This window comes from Olea europaea, chromosome 9, assembly GCF_002742605.1.
Source record: "Olea europaea var. sylvestris chromosome 9, O_europaea_v1, whole genome shotgun sequence".
Taxonomy (NCBI): domain Eukaryota; kingdom Viridiplantae; phylum Streptophyta; class Magnoliopsida; order Lamiales; family Oleaceae; genus Olea; species Olea europaea.
In genome coordinates this window covers 3,416,873-3,433,766 of record NC_036245.1, presented here as the reverse complement: position 1 = coordinate 3,433,766, position 16,894 = coordinate 3,416,873, and the positions used below count along the sequence as shown (strand labels likewise).

The following is a 16,894-nucleotide window of genomic DNA, read 5'->3' as shown; positions in this document are numbered from 1 at the left end:
CACTTCTATGATGAAGGATCAAGTTACGCAACAGTTGTTCAATTGATGCTGCAAGTTCTTCCATTGATGTTGCACCCAGGAGACTCATCACATGATCCATTAAATTTGCACCATACTGGACACCCGTCTCTGGTTCCGCCTTATTTGGAGGAGGTTTTCCTTGACGAGGGGGAAAATTGCCTCTCACATAGCCACAGTAACTGAAGGCCCATGGCTCATTCAGTGTGATCCAACGTTTCACTCGATCACCAAACTCCCAAAAGCAAACCTCAGCAAACTCACAAAAATATTTTCTATAATAGCAATTTAGAACAAGTTAATATCAAAACATATCTGTGGAAACAAATCTGCCATTAATCTTTATACAAGAGGTCATTCTGCCATTATTCTATCGCTTATTAGTAATATCCATTTTCTTTAAAGAAATCGTTTCTGCTTTTTCCTTTGATACATAGTTTTTGAGAAAATAACTTTGCTTAATTCCTTTGTCAAATATATAGTACAAGATGTTCCCTGTGATGCAAGATGAAGTTACTTACACAACTTGATGATCTAAGAAGCCACCATATTCATCTTCCAAACATTGGGGAATATCCCAGTGGAAGATAGTTGCACACGGCTCAATGCCTACACGAAAGTAATGAGGAGAACTCAAGATAATATCTTTTGATTTTATATTTACGGCATATAAAAAGATAAGCGATTTCAAAGGCATATCAACTCTTGAACTTCCAATTATGAATGAATTAATTATAAATGAACATCAGCTTCTTGAAGAAATAATAAAAGTGTGAATTTTATATATATCGGAATCTAACCTTCTGCCAAAAGTGCATCTATGAGGTCGTTATAGTACTTGATTCATTCTTTACTTATGCCAGCGCAGAGTCTACAACCTAAAATATTAATATAATTTAAATACAAATGGAAATACAAACATGGAATCTTTACTTGATATTAAAATCTAAGGAAATCGCATGGAAAGGTCATATTAGAGACTACTCGTTTTCTAAATAACTTCTACTTTTCAAATTTTTTGTCATTCGTTCTAAAGATATCACTTCCTCATCAAATGTTTTACTAAATTTCTCTCTTTCCATGAATTTCGAACCGTCTGGGCAACTCGAAATCTAGACAAAGTTGACGAGGATCTCTAGTCCATTTAGAAACTCTAGTCTTCCTTCTCAATGTAGACAGTAAACTTTATATTGTCCTGAATCTTGTCCACCTTGCCTAGAGAGGATTTTTATAGAAGGACACTACATTCATTTAAAAAAAAAAAATCTCTTTGTAATTAATTTTATAGAAGTAGAGTCCAATACATGGTAAGATTCTCGACCATGCAATTGAAAATCTATAAGAGTCCAAACCAACTTTCTTGATCAAAGCCACGTCTTCCTGCAACATTAATAATGAAAATGAGTACAACTTACAATGAAAAATATTTATTCTTGGTGGCTTAAACTGTAGTACAATCAAGTACAATGGAAAACAGTTATGTAGGATAAAACTCCTTGAACAGCCCCTATCCAAACAGGGCTGGGGGTTGTCTGCCGCCCATATAGCATTCCCTAGTTATGTATCTTCAGTTTTTTTTCAAAGTTAGACTTTTTGACTTCAAGTGCTAACAAAGTATCAACACATCTTAAACGTTAGGTTCGAAATGGTGGTCATGAATTTATCATTTTGAATATTGGGGACGAATTAATGTTATTGTTGCTTACCAAGAATCATTTAATTCATGACACATTGGCAAAAAATGTCCAATTTTACATATATTAATTCGAAAATGTCCACTTTTGATAATCTTTGCAAAAATGGCCAAATTTGATACCAAATCCTCTATTTTACCCTTTATGAGAGAATAAATAACTTCATATTGCATATGTCAAATTGCAATTAATGCCAAACACAGAAATATCGAGATCAACATTTAAAGTGTAGAGAAATATCATGTTTGAAATGAAATATCCTTTTAGACATTTAATATGTCGAGAACAATGTTTGAAATATCGAGAACATTTAATATTGTGATTTGACATGTGTACTTTTGAAATATAAATGAATTCAAATATCAAAAACGACATTTGAAATGTCCAGAACATCATTTTAATGTAACTTTTTATGGAAGCTACTTAGGAGTACTCTCGTCCAAATAATTGCAAAAATAGACATTAAAAAATTTTGGACATTTTTGCCAATGACTATGTCAAAATGGACATTTTTTATAATGTCCTCTTAATTCATTTAAAGTTGAAAGTCCAATTCATTTTCTCTTCAGTTGTTAAACTAATATTACACACAAATCAAAAAATTTTCCTTCATTTTTAACCACACATTCTCCACCAATCAAATATTCCAAAATACATTCTTTAAAAAGAATGTGGCTCAAATACACTCTAAAGTTCCTCTTATTACTTCTTAGATTTGAGATTATTTTCCATTTATATTAGTCCACTAAAGTAATTACCATCACTTTGCCACAAGAAAATTAAATGAAGTACATATACCTTGAACAAGTTATAGTGATCAAGAGTAACACACCCATTTCTACCATCGGCAGTGCTATCTGCCACTCCAATTAGTAAACATAAATACATGCTCACCAATGATCATTGTATAAAAAAACACAAGTACAATTCTAGTATGTGTATAAACTAACACGTGCTTATGTGTATATTATTAAGAATGAGGGGTGTCGTCCTATAACTTTAATTTTATTAAAATAAGTAGCACATGTCCTTATGTTGATTAATATTGTATATATAACTGATATGAGATTATGCTTTAACGTGCCTCCATAGGATAGTGAACTAGCTTGAAACATCATTCTTAAAATCCAAATGCTTGTTTGAGAGCTTCAGATAGAGATGTAAACGAGTTGAGTCAAGCTGGCTTGTGAGTTGAAGATCACGGTTCAGGTGCAGTTTGAGCATAAAACGGCTTGAGGTTTTCTGGCCAGAGCCGAGCCAAGCAAAAGAAAAAACCAAGGCTTGGTTCTAGCTTTTAGACTTGGGGCGAGCCCGGGCCTACTCTTTTTTTATTTTATAATATAATTTGTACTGGCAGCAGCCTGCAAGCACCACCTGAAGCAAATATCACTAGCTTCTTGTCGAATAAATCCATGTTTGGGAGATTTTGAGCTTCGTTAACACAAATATCCAAATTCCCATGTAACAGCATCAGTTTTAGGGACCCTATCTTGGATGGAAAAATTTCCACACCTTGACCAAGCTGTGATCCACCATTCTGCCATAACTACTATAATGTGCGCCAATAGCTATGAATTACTCAAATGATGGATCTAAAAGGCATCGACATTATCCATGAGTATACCAAGAAGTCTATCTTGTAATTCATTAGATGAATAAATGTTGACAAAAATATGTCTAAACCGTGTTTGCAATGGCAGAAAGCTGGGGGTGAAAAAAGGAAAAAGAAGAGATATTCCTGTTCATCGCGATATTAATAATAGATAGCAGAAGAAATCAATAAAATGACCCAAAAACGTAAAAGAAAAAAATCAAGTAAAAACAAATACATGACTAATCTATATCCCGAATGAAAAAAAAAAAGAAAAAGAAAAAGAAAAGGGTAAAATGGTTCCACCAAGCCACGAGCCTTGCCTCGGCTCAGGCTTTTTATGGGCTGAGACGTGGGCCTCTCGAGCGGGATTGACATCTGTAGCTTCAGATAGATGTTTGAGCTTGTTGGCTCTATATGAGAATACGGATTTCATCTTAAAAGGTCAACATTGTTAAAAGAATAGTTTTTATATGTTGGTTAATATTTTTATATTTGTTCGACCCAGGATTATATTAACATCAACAAATTAATGCACACAGACACTAAAATACTAGAGAGAGAGAGAGAGACCACGTGAATGTAGAGTCATTACGTCCCAATTACTCCTGCCTTTACCACCTTCATTCCAAGCACCTTCGACCTGCAGTAATTAAATACATAATCCATAAAAGAAATTATATATCCAGAAATTAAGAAGAAACAACCAAATTATTACATGTGAATGGACCTTCTAACATATGCATTCATGCGTTCTCATGATGGTTTAAGTGATTCTTCATTATTTTCAAACATTAACGTAATATAATATTGGATAAGATGTATTTTAATAATATTGGACAATATTAATGAAGTAATAATAGATTAAGTATTGTCCTTTCGGTCCAATACTATTTGATGCAACATACTAAAACATACCAATTACATACATTTGATACGCTGATGTTGCAGCACCTAAGATAAAACCTTACAAAAATTAGACCATTTGATCTAGATTTGGGTGGAATCCATCTGACTTAATAGTATGAAAAACTTAAGTAATGTTACATTGAATACACATATAGATGTCACGAGGAGTTGGTTGGTCCATCACAAATCTCTTAGATACGTAGTCATGCATTTTGATGATGATGTTAGAGAATTTTAATTATTTTCAAATAAATGGTATGTTTGATAAGGTGTATGTAATAATAAAGGACAGTGATAATAAAGTAAAAAAAGTTAAAATCTTGTCCATTCTTTTTTCATTATTGCTTGATACAGTATATGAAAATATAAACTAGTTAGTTACACACCTGATATGCCGATGTTGCAGCACCGAAAATAAAATTCTTGGGAAAATTAGAGCGTTTAACTTAAGATTGGGAGGACTCCATTGGAATGAGCAAGATGAGATATTATAGTTAGTTGAGAGAAGTGTGCGGTTCCTCTAGTTCATGCACTCTATTTATAAACTGGATTTTTGAATGCTTATACCATACAATTTGACAAGAAGCACAAAGTAATTATAATATAATGGGGAAAGGCATAAATACTTCTTTATTAAAGTAAATGCAAGTACAGAAATAAAATATGTATGCAGCTTTAAGTCATTCTTTACTTCCTTCTCATTACTTCTTGGCCTTTCTTAGATTTTCCCAATTAGGCATCTTGAGTTATTTATAATTTTTGTTTACAGATATTTTCTATTTGGGTTGCTCTTTGAAATACTAAGTCGATAAATTTTTGACTTCTTGAAAATATTTATTAAATTATAACTCTTCAAGTATTGTAGAATTTGCATGAGATATTCATTGGATGGTTTCTAGTTGTGAATAGATATTCTCGTGCATGAGTGAATCAACATTAAATATGGTTCTACTGTTCGAGTGTATTGATTTTGGATTAATGGGAAACTGAAAGGTGAACTAAATTAATGGAACTTGTTACCAATTTAGGATAAAATAACAACTAAATTAATGGAACTTGTTACCAATTTAAATGGGTAATAGAATGATATAGATTGAATTCTTAATTATTGAAGTAAATGTGCAATCATGAAGTGCAATTTCAGTCATTTAGTGGAGCAGTTTTTAAACTAATATTGGGCTTTTTTTTCTTTTTTATTTTTTATATCTCAATCGGTGGTAAGTCTTATGTTGGATTTGTAAAAGCAATTTTTTAACATGAAAGAATTTAAAATTTTTAATTATAATTAAATAACTCACTGTAAATAGGTAGTTAGGAAGCGCAGTTTAAATCGAATGTAATATTTTGAATTTCATGTCAATGATTAATTTTATTGAAAATGTTTATTTATTTTTAAAAACATTTGTTGTTTAAAAAGAGGAGGAAGATATTATTCTAATGCATTTCGTCAATTGTTGACTAGCCCAAACCTAATCAAAGAGAACAGTAAAGTTTTATAGGGTCTTTCTATTTAGGTGCAGATAGTGCACATTTTCATAGGCAAAGGACACTTGGGTCTACATGAGTCCATGTTTTTACTCCGAAATATAATCCAAATGAATTTTGGACTGTAATGAAAGATGTGATGTGTGCTCAACATCCCGTCAATCACAAATGTCTTTAGAGAGGTGAATTTAGTAAATACCATTCTCTTATAAATAGTGAAAATATAAGCAAGCTTAAAAAATACAAAAAATATAGAGGAAAGGATGAGGAATAACTTGTTTGAATTAAAAAGATTGAGATTCCAATTTTTAAATTGACCTTTTTTTTATATATATTTTCCTTGTAGAGTAAAGGTGATATGGCAATATAGGGTAAATAAAAGGTGGAAAGAATTGGAAAGCAAGAAAAAATTAAAGGCAACAAAGGGAAATTAAAATGATATTGCATACAGCGAATAGAAACAAGCAAGGTAAAGATTTCAATAGGAAATAAAGTGAAGAAAATAAAAATTGGAATCACAATGTGTGCGTCTAAAAAGTTACATTAGTGTTGTTTTTGTAGGAACAAAATGTGATGAAGCATTAATATTGCGATGAGTTTCAATTAAACGTGTAGAATAGGTTCATTGGTCTTATGGCCTAACCATTGGTTTGCTAGAAGAGGAATTTTCAAAATATCCTTAAAATTATGGGGTCTTTTGAAAAATCATATGAAAAGTGTTTTGAACGTAAATTTTTTTATGCAAAGTTAAGTGTCACTTTTTAATTAAAAAATGACGCACATTCCAAAAAGCGAGAAACACAAATCAAAGCCTTAGAATAGATCCACGGGTGGTTGATTTTTTTCTACATGTTTCACTTCATTTTAGGAACACAATGCTCTATGAGTTGAAAGTGATAGAAATTCAATAAAGTGAAAAAAGTGACGGAAATTTAAAAAATTCAAAAAAAAAATGACAAACATTATAAAAAGTGAGGAAGGTATCAATTGAAATCTAAATTTTAATCTAAATCAAAGTTAGCAATTAATCTTAATAACATATTTCATGGAATCCTTAACTTTTTTACTTTTATTAAAATATACTAAAATCTAATTTTAAAACTCTACCAAACGTGGGCAAAATCACAATAAATTTGAAATTTTTTTCTCTTTTCTCTTACTCTATCTTATGCTCTCTCTCACACTTTTTATCAAATCTTTAATCCTTCTAATTTTTAAAAATTTGTCCATAATTTTTCTACAAATTATCACATCTACTGTAAATTTTCACTTTCCAATCAAAATTTCAATTAATTAGAACCTAAATTGACATTTTCTCCTATCTTATTTGTGTACCTAGAATGTATCAGGAGTGATTATATCCAATTTAACGAATTGTATTTTTTTGATTGAATATTGGTAATATATTTTTCCTTTTGATCACTTGAATTGATTGTTTGTATTAAATACATTATAAATTTTTGAAACATAAATATGCATTTTCTTGTGATGAGAAAAAAATGACTATTCGAAATCAAAATGATGAAAATGATGAGCAAAATTTTAATGAAGAAATGCTTTTTAAATGTAAATCTGCATTTTCTCAGTTCGAGTATAAATCATTCAAAAATAAAAAACAAATTATTCGATTTGTATAAAGTTTGATTGTGCCCCCCAACTAAAAATTTCTGCGTCCGCCCTTGGTGAGCGAAGACTTTTGTTCGCGAGTTCGATTCCTCATACCAATATTTTCTCAATCGAGTCCGTCGCATCGGGCTTGCCTAGTACGATTTACCTGGTTGACGTGATTTGCAAGCTATTACGTCAGCCCGAGGGTTTACCTAGTGCGCATCCGAATGGTAGCGGCTGTGAGTTCCTCCGTCATTAAATTTGGGTCGTTATAGTTTGGTATCAGAGCATAGGTTTAATTTCCTGTAGACCCACATGGATTCTCATAATTTGTAAAAAAAAAAAAAAAAAAAAATTTAAAGGGAATACTAATTTTTTATTGCTTCTTTAATCAGGTGTCACATTCGTTCTAATAATATTTTTGGTGTGTATATATATTGAAACACACATTACCCTCGGCAGATGGATCCAAATGTATGTCCTAAAGCATGCATGTGATTTTCAGACTAAAGTATAATTTGATCGCATACCACCTTCTAGCCTGGCCAGTGTAATGGCTACAAATATAGTACTATGGTTGGATTTGTCACAAGAGTGGGTCCAAAATAAAATGTCGTTGTAAGTGAGGCAACATCATGTGATGTGATTTTTTTTATTTTGATTTTTTCTCCGAAAGGATATCATACTTCAACAGAATTAAGAGGGGATGCAATGTATTGATTCTAGAGTTTGGATTACTCCTACACAAGACAATAAATTAACTATTGATTTTGGGTGAAGAAGAAGATATACGAGGATTGGTTGAGAATCATTGAATAAATTCAACAGTTCAAGATTATTTTTCCTTTTTCTTTCTATAATTAAAAGTGGGGTGATGTCTCAATATTCCATCTTTTGTTTTATTAATTTATGACGCTCGACTAAATTTTCTAGTCACTCGGATGGCGATGAACGATATGAAGTGATGTTTAATCTCAATTTCAAGTCTTTGACGTTGGTACTTGTTTAGCTTGAATGATTATCATTATATTAATCCTTTTAATTAATTAATCCCTAATTGAATTGATCATGATACTTATTTTAATCTAGAGGATGAATAAGGATTAGCATGTGATATCGATCAATTAGAGTCCAATAGGGGCTAAAGATATACACGCATGATTTGCATGATTTAATTATATGTTCTAGTGATTAAATGCATTTTCACATGTTCACAATCCTCCTTACTGAGATGTATAGGTTCACATGTGAGGATATGTCTATTATTGCTAGAGAGAGATTATTAAATGAAGTAGCTACATTGGTCATCTAGTTCATAAATCCTTTTTAGTAGTTTAACCTATTTACACTTAGGGTCCGTTTGATTGGAGTTAATTACATGGAAAATGTCACATCCGAAAAATTCGTTTTCTACTTTGGCTATTTGATACAAAAGTGGAAACGGAGTTTGAATTCCAAAGTAAAAATACTTTAAGCATATTTTTGACCAATTCCATGAAAATGCATTCCTATGGTTTTAGTGGTTTTTTCTTTTCCAATTTACATGAAATTAGTTTGCCCTTTCCATCTTTGCAATCAAATGGACCCTTAGTTATATATTAAATTAGTTATTATCAATATTGTGCTATTCAATTAGAGTTAATATTAATTGAAATCAAATTAAGTACTACTTAGTTTTCATGGAAGCGATACTTTCTCACACCATATGATTTGACTACGATACCGTACACTTGCGAGATTTAAGCAATCACTGCCCATATGATGAGATAAGTCAAGTGGTATAACCAGAATAAAATCCTTCTTTCAACTGGTTATGGGATACGAAACTAGTGACAATCCCAATTTGGAAAGGTTGAGAATGGCACTAACAAAATATACATTGCAAAGGTCAGGAGGCCTGCAGCAACTTTCTGTAATTAAAAAGAACAAAATAGTATACTAATTTACAAGAATTGGAGCAAGCCGGTCTCAAATCTTTTATTGCACAAACCGAAAACAACAGAGTTACACTTAGAGCCTCAGAGGGTTCCAATTATTTGAGCATAATGACTATTAAGTTACAGCATTTATTTATTTCTCTTCCCAGGAGAGAATTCAGGAAGAAACTAAAGGAACATCAAGCATGCATCCATGCTAGCATTATTCAACAATATAATTCAGTAAGGAAGCAGTAAAATAGTAATTGTTGACTTTAAGCAACGCCGCTTCTTGGCTTTTTTGCAGGACCATGTCGTTCTTCTTCAGTTTCAACATCCTGTAGCTTCAATGGAAGTCTATTCCATGGATTCTTAGGATTTTCAAGGAAATTCATCCACCATACAGCTGAGGTTTTTGGGAATCTTGTCAAACGTCCATTCTCGTAGTCCAGATAAAAAATGCCAAATCTAGAATTGTAACCCTGGGCCCGTTCAAAATTATCAAGCAATGACCATATGAAGTAACCCTTCACGCGCACATGATGCCTGAAAACAGAAGAAAATTAGTTGATTAATCTCAGAACTTACATTTTTTTTTAATGATTATTTATGCAACAAAAAAAAAAAAATAGTGACTTACTCCATTGCCTTCTTAAGGTATGCCAGATGGCTCCTGTGATACTTCATCCTCTTTTGGTCAATATGGGCTTTTGTAACTGTTATGGCTTTATTGTTAACTTCATCCACCCCGACAAAAGATCATGGAGGATTTCAACAAACCATTAAATTATCTGAAAAATTAGTATGTATTCTTGCTATATATAAATAAACTAATAAATATGAGTGTATATACCATTCTCAGTGATGAAAATCTCGGGATCATTATATCTGTCCTTTATATGAAGCATGAGATGGTAAAGTCCTTCTGGAACTATGTACAACCATGACGAGCCATCCTGGTGCAAAGTTAAAATGATTGTTATTAACATTAGAATATACGCAAGCATTGGAAATTATGTAAACCATAATATGTATTCCGAATCTATGACGTGACAATGCATCACCATAAATAGTTGATATGCCTAAATTATTAGAATGATAAATTCCAATTTCTATTTTTGTTTTCCTTGCGGAAGGGTAACATTGATGACTCACCTGTTCACCAATCGGTTTCCCATTACGATGAGCTACAAAAGAATGAGAAGTAAATATGTTGCCTCATGTAGTGTCTCCTTTATGTCAGGATAAAAAAATATAACTGAACTCAAGAAAGGGTCGTAATACTCACTATGATTTTCAACGTGCCGATCATTGTCATAATGTGGTCGTCAACAATGCTTCTTAGGTATATTTTTGGCATAAGAAGACGTATGGTAATTTATTCCCAAAAAGTCGCATGAACCTTTCACTAGCTTCACCTCCTCTGGTGTAAATATGGGCAGACGTTCTCCTACATTTTTTTTCATGGATGATGGATAATCACCTGTTATTACAGGGGCTACAAACCTGAAACAGGATAAATATGTGAAATTTTTTTTAATTATGATTAGATGTCGTACCTGAAATTCTACAAAAATGAAATCTCATGAATTCTGGGAAAAGAGCACATGGTTTAGACAATATACAAACACCAAAAATGTAAAAACAGGTTAAAGGATAACAAAGAAAGAGGAGAAGAATTTTTTGATAATGGAATTCAATTTAACAACTTCCGAGGCATTTGGAAAGTTAAAAATTTATAGAGATGCAGAAAAATCACTCATAGTAATGATAAACTAAACGAAAAAACTAATTACCATCCTAACATAAAATCGACCGCCCTCAAAGCAGCCTCTACATCCTCTGGGATGTCCCTATATGGATAATACCACGTTGAAACGTTTGTCATTCCTATTGTGCCTCCTTGGTGTTCCTGTATGTTCAAAGTTGTTAATATTTATAATCAATTAATTGTTATAAAACTTCAGGTGTGTGAATCTGTATATATTTATATTTATGTGTGAAATGTTAAAATGTATATTAACCGCATGTGCATGAGCAAGGATCAAATTGTGTGCCACAATATATGGTTCTCGGCCCGGATCTCCTGCGGCAGGATCCGTAACAAATAGTTCTGTGCACAGAGTTCGTATCAAGAAAGTAAGCGAAGGAAAAATGTGTGCCATAACAGCTGGTATTTCTGTGCTAATAATTCGTATCAAGGAACTAAGTTCTGTGCCCAGAACTCCTGTGGAGGAAGTAAGGTTTGTAAACTGGTTTGCCAAAGAAAATGGTTATGTGCCCAGCATTCCTCCCACGGGAGTAAGGTCTGCAACATTTTGTGCTATGGCAAATGGATCTATGCCCAGAATTCCTTTCAAGTAGGCAAATTGAACAGCATAGCTAACAGTTCTGTTATCGGATCTCTATCAGATGGAGGAGTGAGTGGAGGTATTGCACTTCTATGATGAAGGATCAAGTTACGCAACAGTTGTTCAATTGATGCTGCAAGTTCTTCCATTGATGTTGCACCCAGGAGATTCATCACATGATCCATTAAATTTGCACCATCCTGGACACCCGTCGCTGGTTCCGCCTTATTTGGAGGAGGTTTTCCTCGACGAGGGGAAAAATTGCCCCTCACATATCCACAGTAACTGAAGGCCCATGGCTTATTCAGTGTGATCCAACGTTTCACTCGATCACCAAACTCCCAAAAGCAAACCTCAGCGAACTCACAAAAATGTTTTCTGTAATAGCAATGTGGAACAAGTTAATATCAAAACATATCTGTGTAAACAAATCTGCCATTAATCTTTATACAAGAGATCATTCTGCCATTATTCTATCACTTATTAGTATCCATTTTCTTTGAAGAAATCGTTTCTGCTCTTTCCTTTGAAACATAGTTTTTGAGAAAATAACTTTGCTTAATTCCTTTGTCAAATATATAGTACAAGATGTTCCCTGTGATGCAAGATGAAGTTACTTACACAACTTGATGATCTAAGAAGCCACCATATTCATCTTCCAAACATTGGGGAAGATCCCAGTGGAAGATAGTTGCACACGGCTCAATGCCTACACGAAAGTAATGAGGAGAACTCAAGATAATATCTTTTGATTTTATGTTTATAGCATATAAGAAGATAAATGATTTCAAAGGCATATCAACTATGAACTTCCAATTATGAATTAATTAAATAAAAATGAACATCAGCTTCTTAAAGAAACAACAAACATGTGAATTATATATATATTGTTAGAAATAACGTGGGTCGACTTTGGCTTTACAACAAAATGGAATTGAGAAATCGCGCTGAAAATGGACACAAGTATTTACGTGGTTCACCCAATTTAGGCTACGTCCACGGGCAAGTATAGGAGGATTTCACTATAGTAGGAGAATTACAACACTCTCTAAATACAAGAAGATAACAACAATTAATCTCTCTTGTAATATGAGAATACAAGAAGGTAATACTTAGGAGAAACTAATAATTTTTTTTCCCTCTACTCCCAATCTTCTCTCTACTCTCTAATTCCTCTCAAGTTGCTTGCATTCTCTCTCCCCACATCTACCTCTATTTATAGAAATTGTTAACCTCCTTAATGGAAGTATCTACATGAAAACAAGAAGAATTTCAATAGAAATTTTCTTCTTAAATAGTCAATTATGGTAGCTAGGAGAGTTTCACTTCAATTTTGCCACTTCCAAGTTGTGATTGGTGGAAAGGAATTCAAATTCAAGTTGGTTACTTGCAACTTGAAAACTTCTTCATGAAGTTTCTACTAAAATTTTTATTGGAGTCAACAATTGTGGCTTTAATATTCAACATTTCTCCCACTTAAAGTCACTTTTGTTGACCACTTCATCCTTCCAATACTTGCCTTTTCCATGCTACTTACGTTTCTGCTGGGCCGATGGAGGATCGACATCATCTAAACTTGTTAGTTCCGATCGGCTTTGTTAACATATTTGCTAGGTTATCTGCTGTATGGATCTTCTGTATATCCACACTTCCTTCCTCCTCCTTCTCTCGAACAAAGTGATATTGAACTCGAATATGCTTTGTCCTCTGATGAAATGTTGGATTCTTTGCCAAATGCAAAGCGCTCTGACTATCACAAAATAGAGCAATCTTCTCTAGTTTGTGTCCGAGCTCCTCCATTATCATTTGTAGCCAGATTGCCTCTTTACTGGCTTGTGTAGCTGCCACGTATTCTGCCTCTGTAGTAGAAGTAGCCACGATAGACTGCAGTTTCGAAACCCAGCTTACAGCTCCTCCAGCAAAAGTAAACACATATCCTGTGGTGGATTTGCTTTTATCAAGATCACCTGCATAATCTGAATCAACATAGCCTTTGACAATAAAGTCTGATCCTCCATAACATAATGTAGCATTTGAGGTACCCTTGACATATCTCAGGATCCTCTTCACAGTACTCCAATGCTCTTTACCAGGATTTGCCATGTATCGACTAACCGCTCCCACTGCTTGTGCAATGTCTGGTCTTGTACAGATCATAGCAAACATCAAACTACCCACTGCTGATGCATACGGCACTCGAGACATCTCCATCCTCTCTGCTTCGCTGCTAGGGCTCGTACTTGAGGATAACTTGAAATTAATAGGAAGAGGGGTAGAAATTGGCTTACAATCTTGCATATTGAAGCGACGCAAGATTTTCTTCAAGTAGTTTTTCTGACTAAGCCAAATCATTCTATTATTTCTATCTCGGTAAATTTGCATCCCTAGAATCTTGTTTCCCGGTCCCAAGTCTTTCATATCAAACTCCCTAGCCAATTGAGCCTTCAGGTTTTCAATACAATCTTTGTTGGGGCCTGCTACCAACATGTCGTCAACGTACAACAGCAAGATAATGAAATCATTATCACCAAATCTCATGTAGTATGCACATGGATCTGAACAGAGTATGTTATATCTAAGGCTCATGATGAAGGAATCAAATCTCTTATACCAGCATCTCGGCGGCTATTTGAGACCGTATAGAGATTTGTTCAACCTGCAAACCAAGTTCTCTTTCCCTATTTCTTTAAAACCTTCTGGTTGGAGCATATAAATCTCTTCTTCAAGTTCTCCATGAGGAAATGCAGTTTTCACATCTAACCGCTCCAGGTGTAAGTCAAATGTAGCACACATCGCCAGGATTACTCGAATTGTTGTGAGTCGAACCACAGGAGAAAATATTTCGTTGAAGTCTATGCCTTCTTTCTGAGCATATCCCTTCACCACCAGTCTCGCACGATACCGCTCCACTTGGTCATTGCCATCTCGTTTGATCTTGTAGACCCATTTATTCCCAATGGCCTTCCTTTTTTGTGGTAGTGGAACAAGATCACATGTCTTGTTCTTTTGAAGAGCTTCAATTTCTTCTTGCATTGCTGCCATCCACAGAGAAACTTCTTAACTATTTATAGCCTCATGGAAAGTTGATGGCTCTCCATCTTCTGTCAGTAAGCAGTATGCAACATTGCCCTCCATAATATAATCTGAGTGCCAAGCCGGTTCTTTTCTCTCCCGAGTTGATCGTCGAACATCTGGAGCACTAGACTCAGCTTGTTCTTGTTCTTCATGCTCTAGTGTTGCTTCAGGAGAATCTATAACATCTCGTTCATCTCCAACTTCGACTGTAGCAGTCTTTAGTTTTTCTTTTGAAGTGCTATCATTTCCTTTTTCCTATATTTTGCCTTCCGCAAATATGACATCTCTGCTGATTATCACCTTGTGAGCAGTGGGATCCCACAGGCGGTACCCCGTCACTCCATCAGCATAACCTAAGAAAATACATTTTCTGGATTTTGGATCTAACTTTGATGTTTCTTGGGTGTTGTACATAACATACACAGGACTTCCAAACACATGTAAGTGAGAATAATCAGTTGGTTTACCAGTCCACATTTCCATAGGCGTCTTCAAATCAATTGCGGTTGATGGCGACCGATTGATCACATAACAGGTAGTTTTGACTGCTTCTGCCCAGAATGACTTGGCTAGCCCTGCAGTTCTCAACATTGCCCTTGTTCTTTCTAACAATGTTCTGTTCATCCGCTCTGCCACTCCATTTTGCTGTGGAGTGTATGCCACTGTGAACTGTCTCTTGATACCTTCTTGTTGACAGAAGTTATCAAATTCATCACAAGTATATTCTCATCCATTGTCAGTCCTTATACACTTGATCTTCCTTTCAGATTCAAGTTCCACACGCGCTTTGAATATTTTGAAGACTGCGAATACATCTGCCTTCCTCTTGATTGGATATACCCAACATCTCCTGGAGTAATCATCAATAAAAGATACAAAGTATCCTGCACCTCCTAAGGATATAACCGGTGCTTGCCAAACATCGGAATGGACCAGCTCCAAGATAGCTTTACTTCTAGCAGTGGAAGTGCTAAACTTTAATCTGTGCTGCTCACTAGTAACACAATGCTCACAAAAGGGTAATGAAACCTTTTTGAGCCCTGGAAGAAGCTTTTGTTCTGAGAGAATTTTCAAACCACGTTCCGACATGTGGCCAAGCTTGCGATGCCACATCATTGTTAATTCTTTTGTTGAACATGTTGATGCAACTAATGCTTCTCCTTCTTGTAGTGTTTTTCCTTTAAGCATGTACAAATTTGTAGCTACCTTTTCTGCTTTCATCACCACAAGCGCGCCTTTGAAAATCTTTATGATTCCATCTTGTATATGGGTTTTGCATCCAATGATGTCCAATTGCCCTAGAGACAACAGATTTTTCATCAAGCCTCTTACGTGTTGTACCTCCTGGATAGTGCGAACTGTACCATCATACATTTTCAATTTGATGGTACCAATACCAGCGATCTCCAAGGCATGATCATTTCCCATAAACACATATCCTCCTGGGATAGGTTCATACTGATTGAACCATTCCCTCCTTGGTGTCATGTGCCATGTAGCTCCTGAATTCATAAGCCATACATCAGAAAATTTCTTTCTGCCTTCAACAACTGTAGTTGCCTCGCTGTATAAAATTTCACCATCATTTGAGGTTCTTGCTACACAACTTTGAGATTTTGAAGTCTCAGGACCTTTTCCTTTGTCTTCTTCATTTTTCTTGAGACTCCAACAATCCCCTTTTAAGTGCCCTTTCTTGCCACAGTAATAACACTTGACATTTTTCTTACTCCTGGATTTTGATCTCCTTCGATTATGACTCCCACTTGAGCCACGTTCCATTGATCTCCCTCTCATCATCGTCAAAGCTTTCGCCTGATGCGAACTTGTCAATCTGTCCTCCTTGTTCTTGCGCCTACTTTCCTCTTCAAGAATAGCAGCTGCAATATCATCGAAGACTAGAGTTTCAAGGTTGTTGGTTAAGTTGATGATGAGTTGATCATACGAATCTGGTAGACTTTGAAGTAAGATTTCAGCACGTTCACCAGTCTCTATATTATGCTCCATTGATGTGAGTTGTGAAAATAGAGTGTTGAGGGTGTTGATGTGGTCTGTCACCGTAGTTGACTCCATCATCCTAAGGGTGTAAAGTTTTCTTTTTAAGAAGATTTTGTTGTGTAACGAGTTGGCCTCGTACAGCTTTGTCAGCGTATCCCATATCTCTTTGGTCGTCTTTTTCTCTGCCACACTTGACAATACTCCATCTGCTAGTACAAGGTGCAGATTAGCAACTGCGTTGCTATCCATCTC

The 16,894-nt window shown here is 34.7% G+C and overlaps 1 long non-coding RNA gene and 1 pseudogene across 1 annotated transcript; both read right to left on the bottom strand.

Annotated features, from left to right (window-relative positions):
- Positions 1–539: 539 nt before the first annotated feature.
- LOC111399439 lies at positions 540–4,711 on the bottom strand. The gene is made up of 6 exons (XR_002703655.1): positions 4,599–4,711; positions 3,877–3,946; positions 2,511–2,569; positions 1,323–1,398; positions 819–896; positions 540–627 (listed from the first exon to the last, which is right to left on the bottom strand). It is a non-coding gene; the product is annotated as an uncharacterized LOC111399439 (long non-coding RNA).
- Positions 4,712–9,257: 4,546 nt separating this feature from the next.
- Positions 9,258–16,894, bottom strand: part of LOC111399438 — a 20,781-nt pseudogene continuing 13,144 nt past the window's right edge.